The following is an 8701-nucleotide window of genomic DNA, read 5'->3' on the forward strand; positions in this document are numbered from 1 at the left end:
TCCAGAAACACTGGAACAGAAGGAGAAGATGCTACAGGTAGAAAAAGGAGAGGGGAATGAGAAGGAGGAGGAGGAGGAGGAGGAGCCTGGGAAAGAAGGAGACTGTTTTCTGACAGTGAGGGGAAGTAGGAAGCAGGTATCCCACTATCCTAAGTGGTGAATCTCACAGCACCCCTTGTCCTTCCTGACATGGGCGTCTTGTGTGGAGCCCCACTGGGAGTTAGGATTGAGGTGTCTGTACAAGGCAGTACAATCAAGTGTATTGTTGTGGGGTGTTGTGTTGACTTCATTTTGGTTTTTGACCCTAAGTACAGAAAATAGATTTTTGTTCCTTTAGAGTCATCCAGCACCTTTGTATATTCCAGTTTTTCTGCTTGTTCTTCTGCTTTGATCCCTGAGCCTTGAAGGGAGGAGGTTATGAAGACATTCCAATTAGGATAGAGCACTCCATAGTTGTGAGCAGAGATGACCACTTACACGGTCTATAGCTAATGGAAAGTCTTTATTCCAGCTGACTAGGATGACACCCATGCATCTGGGCACCGAGCCGTGCCTCCAGGTGTCCAGAACACGGGGGTTGTAAGGGCATCTTAAAACTTAGATTTCCTATCATCTAGCTCAGCAGAAGCAGAATCCTGTGCAGAAGTAAGCAGTTTGAAACAAGCTGTTTACTGAAGCTAAGATAGCAGTTAGCTGGAGGATGGGTTCATACAAACAGGAAGTTTTACCACAGCTAAGTTAGCTAGTATATCCCTGATCTTTGGTCCCTAGAATAGACTTAATTAATTTCCCGTGGGATTCTCCATGACAGATATCAAAGTCTATTTCTACCTGAAATGGCCTCAACAAGAATAGAAGATGGAGGAACCTCTTCACTGGCTTAAACTGTCACATTTCCCATTAGATCACAGGGCATGAGTCCAATCATTGACTCGTCCTGTTCTATGAGGTCATAGTTGTTTCTAGGGACCAGTAATTTTCTGCTTGAGGCAGTTGGCCATGCAGGTGAAGATGCAGGGTTCCACCGTTAGGCTGAGCAGGACAAGAATCAATGGTCTAGTTCATGCTGACACTAAGCTATAGGGATCCAGTCACCAGAGATTGATAACAGTGTCCTGATCTATGTCTTCTTTCTTTCCTTCCTTTCTCTCCCTTCCTTTTCCTCTTCCCCTTCTCTTATCTTCTGCTTTCTTTCTTCTTTCTATTGACTAATCTTGTCCCCTCACTTACCCTTTCCACCTTCCCGTCCTCTTCATCCCCCAGTCCTTTCTCCTCTATTTATTTAAAAAGCAGTTACTCATGTATGCACTGCAGGGCACTGGCAGCCCATTCCCAACACCTCATCTTCACTATCCTCTCCTCTCTTAGACCAATAGGCTGCTGAATTTTCAGCAAGCCTGCTGAAAACCAGACTTGGCCCAGGCATTGGCCCATCACTTTGCAGCAGCTTCCTTTCCTGTGCATAGGAGATTAGAGGCCTCTATGGGAAGACATAGAAACCTCCACAGTCACCCAGCAAGGACCCTGCATTTTTGTAGATCTTTCATGGATAAAATAGTACAGGGTCACAGTAAAAGAAATTAGTAATATATTCAGCTTTCTGGCTCTTCAACTTAGATCAGAAATCTTGGGATCATCTCAAACAATCAAATTTGAATAATCTATGGCAGTTGTTTCAGCTGTTCCTGCACCTATTTAAACAGAACCAGAATTGGGACCCATTTGGCCTTTGTTAATATAGATTCAATGCCAAATATGAGGTCTCCCATCTTCTCTATTATAGGCATATATCATGAGGATTACATAGACAAGAATTCATGCAGTGGGATGTGACTTTCCAGAGAGTCAGGGGAGATATCATTATTCTAAGCAGTAGTTCAAGTAAGTCAGATAATTCAAGGGAATGATGAGGTACCTGTTCCTTGGCAGAGAGTGTGTAGATTGTAAAACCTAAAGACCATTTGATATCCGGTCTTCTTCATATCCTGATTTATTGATCCCCGTTCTCTTTCTTAGAGCCATATTTCCCATTTCCTTGAAAGGGCATAAGACAGAAAAGGTACTAGCTAATGAATTTCCCATTTCCGGTTGTTCTGAATTCCGACTACTAGGGCTGGGGTTGCATAGGATTTTGTGTGTCCTTGGTTAGAAAAGTCTCGTCAATCTAAAGCCTCACTGGCATTTACTGTTACACAGAGTTGTGTTTTCCACTTGTGATACTGACTGTTGAATACACTAAAGCCATCTCTTTCACCATGTTATTGCAGAGCTGGTTTAAGAAAAGAAGAGGCCAATACAGGAAACATCAGCAGTCTGAGATTCTCCAGTGTGCATCTGCTGATGGCCAGGACACCTTGCAGTAAAGCTTTTGTAGGAGTCCTGAAGCATCATCCTGTCCAGGCCTCAGATGAAGACAGGATCTCCAGGTGTCACTGACACCTTCTGATGGCTGTAACACCTTATCCCTTCAGTAATAAAGAGTTGTGTATTCAAAATATTTCATGTCCTTTTTGGGGGTCTGTAAGGTGTGGATGTCCATTATTGAGAAAATATTTAAGAGAAGATAAAAGAAAGGGATCAAACCCTGAATCATCTTTACTACTCCACAAGTCACAAAAGTTTCTCAAGACCGATGGCAATCCTCACTCAGATATATATTCTTCTCTGTTGTCACACTGTACCATCCTCACCTTAACTCGACCCTGTGGGAACGAACACCTAAGAACAGGAACAGGACAAGTCCCCAGTGAGAAGACTGTTCACAATGAAATCTGAGTTTCCCCCAAATCTATGAGTTCACCCTTGTACTACAACAAATACAAAAGACTACTTTCTGAGCATTCGTCTGAGGGTAGAGTGACCAGTCACCTAGGCTGCCCCCAGGTCTCTTCACTGTCCCTCCTTTCAATGGCACAGTTATGGTACTAGGAGTCCTCCTGACACAGATCCTACTGTTTCAAAGGAAACACAAGAGCCCATCCCATGCCCATTAGAAAGAGGTTTCCTCTTTGCTCCCACACCTAGCCCAAGATGCACAAGAGGCATATTGATCGATCCTCCCAGTTAAGGCAGGAGAGGCAAAGGATTCTCAGCAGATTCACCATGCCAGGTTAGTGGAAGACATAGGATGCAGACTTCAGAACATGCAGGGAGCAATAGGCTGTGTTAGCCCGAGGGTGATTTGAGGAGAGGCAGTGTGGAAAGCCTATAGAGAGTGTTATGCCTGAGTTCTGGCAGGGAGGACACATCAGGATGGCATTAACATGATGTTGTATGTCGTGGGCTTAGAACACATGACCTGTGAGAAATTTGCCAAGGCGTGAGCTGCTTTTGATGCTGTGACTGCTTGTAGATATGGCAGACTCTAGAAAAGGGGGTGCAGCAGGATGTGTTAAAGCCTCTTTCTAAACTGAGTACCAGTAAGGGGTGAATCTGGACTTTGTAATAGAGAAGATGGGTAAACAGGGCTGAGTACTGATGTGGGAGTAATTTCTTATTAATAAAGAAACTGCCTAGACCCATTTGATAGGCCAACCCTTAGGTAGGCGGAGTAAACAGAACGGAATGCTGGGAGAAAGAAGCTGAGTGAGGGGGTCGCCATGATTCTCCCACTCCAGACAGACACAGGTTAAGATCATTCCTGGTAAGCCAGCTCGTGGGCTACACAGATTAATAAAAATGGGTTAGATCAATATGTAAAAGCTAGCCAATAAGAAACTAAAACTAATGGGTCAGACAGTGTTTAAAAGAATACAGTTTCCGTGTAATTATTTTGGGTAAAGCTAGCTGGGTGGCGGGACACAGCCCGCCACTCCGTAATACAACAGAGTACTGAGGGCACACATTCAGAAGTCTGGTGTGACAGAGGAGGGGCAGATAGCCTGGCTGTTGTACAGCCTTGTATTAGTAAAGTTTGTGGATTATAAAAGCACTGTGGAGAGATGTAGGACATGAATCCCCACAGCAAGAGTTTCCAGAGGACAGATAATATCTGTACGGGGTGGTTTTGTGTGTCTTGACACAGGCTAGAGTCATCAGAGAGGAAGCAGCCCCAGTTGAGGAAATGCCTTCATGAGGTCCAACTCAAAGTCACTCTCTTAATTATTGATCAACATGCAAGAGCCCAGCTTAGAGTATAATGTGCCATTCCTGGGCTGGTGGTCCTGGGTTTAGTATAAGAAAGCAGGCTGAGTAAGCCATGGGAAGCAAGCCAGTAAGAAGCTTTGCTCCATGGCCTCCTCATAAGATCCTGTGTCTGTGAACCTTCCCTGTTTGAGTTCCTGTTCTGACTTCCTTGAGTGAAGAACAGCAATGCTGAAGTGTACATAAAATAAAACTCTTCTTCCCCAACTTCCATTTTTAATGGTGTTTTGTCAAAGTGACAGAAACCTTGAGACAACATCCTTCTACTCAAAGAGGAACTGGGAACTCTGGTGCTGGGATTATAAGCACCAAGGTGGATGCTGTATTAGGGACATATACAGGACCTAGAAGGAAGGTAGATTCAGGCCAGAGGTGGGGTATATGAGGTGGAGCTGGTGAGAAAGTCTCCCGCTCTTATTATAGTCCTGAGAAACTGACAGTGCCTGGCTACACAAATTAGGCCTGTGTATCAGAGCCCTAAAAATGCAGAGGAAGTTTCCTCTGTAGAGACCTAAGAACAGTGAGTAGGGGGCCCATTGCTCCTAATTAGGTCCTGGTGTATGGCCAAAGACAGCACCTGCAGCTTTACATTCCAGGAGAGGAGGGCACATACGTGTCTAATATACACATGAGGAGATAACCCCATTAAGATCTGTCTTCTTATCCCATGACTGTCATTCCCACAACAAAACATTCCAAAGCAACACACATCTCTTGGGGCCAATCAATTCCCACAATAAGGGCATAGAAAGATGGCACAGTGAATATATGACTATGTAGGATTCCCCTCTGTATGTTGAGAATACCATTGATTAATAAAGAAACAGCTTTGGGCCTCTAGTAAGTTATATGGAAACAGAGCTAGGTGGGGAAAACTAAACTGAATGCTGGGAGAAAGAAGAGCAAAGCCAGAGAGAAGATATGTAGCTCCTCCAGCGATGCATTCCAGAACTTTAGCTGTTAATCCAAAGCCACGTGGCGATACACAGATTAATAGAGATGGGTTAGATAAGGATATGAGTTAGCCACAAATATGCTCTGGCTATTGGCCACAAGGCATTGCAAATAATATGGTTTCTGTAAGATTATTTCTGGGCTGAGCAGTCAGGAGACACACATGTGGCCTTCTTGCAACAACTATAGACCAGTCATGCCCTTTCATGATACATTTTTCAGAACCTACATTGTCTCGCATCTTCCTGTAACTCCAGCTCCAGGGAAGAGTACACCATCGTCTGGCCTATACAGGTCGCTGCATGCATACATGTACAGACTCATGCACATTATTAAAAACAACATAAGATTTCAAAAAGAAGGTCCAGATTGACAATTCTAGGCAACAGATTTTCATCCATGGGTCTTTGTGTACCAGGATCCCTCCTGCTCCTGCCACCATCAGCAGGTGCCCAATGCACCATGGTTTTGATGTATGTATCTGGACAGGGACACGGCTGCTGTGGAAGTTCAGAAAGTAATTCAATTCTTTTGTTTAATTTCAGCTCAAAATTCCATATCACACAACATTCTAGCAAGGAAATTGGGGCAACAGGATTGTAAAATAGCTGGACACATTACTTTCATATTCAGGTGTGGAGAGAGGGGAGTGCATTTGTGCTTACTACTTGGCTTCCCTGATGGAAATTTATTCAGTTTGTATACAGTTCAATATGCCCTAGCTAGGGAATGGTGTCTCCAAGCTGGGCCAGATACTCCTTTAACAACTAACTCAGACAATCTTCCTCAGATCATCCAGTGTGATAATCTCTCATTGAGACTCCCTTCCCAGGTACTTTGTCTAAAGATGACAATTAAAGCAAACTATTGCAGAAGGTCAAGGTGCTTGTCACCAAGACAGCAGACCTAAAATTCATCCCCAGGATTTACACGATGGAAGAAAAATCAGCCCATGAATACTGTCCTCTTCTCTCCACACTAGGAAGGGGGGTCCCAATAAATGAGCGACAATAATAAAATAGTAGTGACTAATAATTCTACTCCACACTACAATTCATGTGCTGCATGAAAGAGCTTGCCTCGTTGGCACCAGGTCCTGATTTAATGTCTAGTCCCTCAAGAAATTTGAAATATTGTCATTGGCAGGCACAGGTTTCAAACGTTAAAGAAGGTGTCAAGGAAAAGTATCGATGTTTCTGATGTTCACAGGGGCTGTATCTGCCTCTAGCCCCAAGCTTTGTCAAGACCCACACAGCAGCAAAGCATAGGGCCTGCCTGGATTCAAGAGATTAGAATTCCAGCAGGTTACCTTCCTTCCAATTTGATCTAGGCCAGCTCAAAGCCACTTCAGACAGTGCCTCACTATCCTTCTTTCCCTAGATGTTGGGCTCAGAGTTTGACTCTCACAGATTTACTGAGATGAAATCTTTCCTCTGTTCTCCCAGCTCGATGTGATCTCCTGAGCACTGAGCACTGCTAACACAGGGGTCCAAGACAGGAGACCGTCCAGTGAGAGTCACAGTGGTTTCAGGGCAAGGCGGGCCTGAACCTTCATTCTGGCCCAACCTAACCTAAATTTGCAGCAGTTACTCCTGAGATTGAAACAGTCCACCATACAGGTTTGGAAGCTCATTAAGCAGGGTGATAACTCAAAATAACTTCAAGAACTTCCCCAAACTGACCAGATTCACTAGCACCATCCCTTCTAGAGCAAATAATGAAAGCAGAAAGTCCCTCTCAGAGAAACAAAAGCCCAATTGCTAAGAAGACTCTCAGAGAGCCTGGCACGATGGCACATGCCTTTCTTTTATTCCAGCACTCGGCAGGCAGAGGCAGGTGAATCTCTGTGAGTCGAGACCAGCCTGGTTCAAGAGCAAGCTCCAGGACTGGTTTCAAAGATACAGAATAACCCTATATTGAAAAACAACAACAACAAAAAACTCTCAGAGAACCAAAGGGACAAACAACACTAAGACCAGACCAAGTGTCTGGAAGAAGCAAAGGCCAGCCTAGCTAACTGGAAGGGGTTTAGACAAACTGATCAACTGAGCCACATGGAGAGGACAGGTCCAACCTGTTGAACTGCCCGTGGGCTGTGCAGATTGCTCCAGGTTTCCAGGATCCTGTGAGCTGTCTGTCACCTGTGCTGGTATGGGCTTTGGTGGTACACTTATTTTTGAGTCATTTCTGCTCCCGTAAGTAACCCCTCTCTCATATCCCTGCACCCCAGTAAAACCCAATGGCCCAGCAAGTTGGTCTTCAGTGGCATCTGTACTTTGTTCTATCATGGGCTCTCTATCTGGGATGAGGAGATGAGTGTGTTTCACCGCCCCAGGAAAAGACTTGTTACACAGCACATGCAGGTACCTTGAGGGCACCTCAAGAAAACATCTCCTCAGATAACTGACTGGATGACGTCAGGGCTGCCCAGAGGAGAGATGCTTCCTGTGATTAAGTACTTGTTTGTGCAAATTCTACACTCCCTCTGTTATAAAGAGGTGCGGTGGGCTGCATACCCGCACCCAACCGCCAGCATGGCTAGCTTTTGTCCCGAAATAATTACACGGAAACTGTATTCTTTTAAACAATGTCTGCCCCATTAGTTCCAGCCTCTTATTGGCTAGCTCTTACATATTGATCTAACCCATTTCTAATAATCTGTGTAGCCCACAAGGTGGCTTACCAGGGAAGATCTTAACCTGCCTCTGTCTGGAGTGGGAGAATCATGGTGACTGCCTGACTCAGCTTCTTTCTCCCAGCATTCTGTTCTGTGTAATCTGCCTACCTAATTTTCTGTTCTATCAGGACAAGCAGTTTTCTTTATTAGTTAACCAATGAAAACAACAGATAGAAAGATGACCCTCCTCCATTACCTGTTGTATTCCCATTTTTGGATTTTCTTCAGTTAAAATTCAACCTTGAGTTTCAATGACATGGGGCCTTTCTGTATGATTCTGTGGCCTCTCTGTATGCGTGAATTCCCCTTTACAGGAAGAGAAGCTGCCAGTGTTGCTGAACTCCAAAGCCTAGCTTTCCAATCTTCGTCCTGCTGCAGTTCAGGGGTGTGATCATCCATGGGAGGGTGTGCCCCATACTTTCCCATGAGTATCCTGTGCACTAGTGGTATACCCCCAGTGCAGTGAACGCTGTTTTATAAGGAGAACACCTTGGAGATGTTAGGGGGACTGCCAATACTGATATACAGGTCCTTGTCCTGACAGCTTCAGTTATTGGTCACTGTCATCTGCCAAATTTCCTTCTGCCTTGTGGCATGGTCTTCCTTGGCAGCAGATCACCCTGCCCGAGTGTCCCTGGATTGCCAGTGCTCTCTGTCCCTCACTGTGACTTTCGCAGGTCTGAAGGTAGCCTGGGACATGATTTTAGGAATCTTGTTCTCTTTTCCTCCTGCATCCTATTGTTCCCATAGTTTCCTTGTCGCCTGCCTGTCACTGCTTTTTTTCTCTAGATTAACAGAAATAAATATTCTCAATCTCCAATGAAGCTCCAGGGCAAGAACGGGGACTGAACAGAAAAACACCTTCCAGGACAGTGTCCACCACGGAGATTGGGCAAGTGCAGAAGAAAGGATACACAGAAAATTCCT

The sequence above is a fragment of the Microtus oregoni genome, unplaced genomic scaffold (genome assembly GCF_018167655.1).
Source record: "Microtus oregoni isolate MIOR12 unplaced genomic scaffold, Mior012 000063F_ref0000156, whole genome shotgun sequence".
NCBI classification, from domain to species: domain Eukaryota; kingdom Metazoa; phylum Chordata; class Mammalia; order Rodentia; family Cricetidae; genus Microtus; species Microtus oregoni.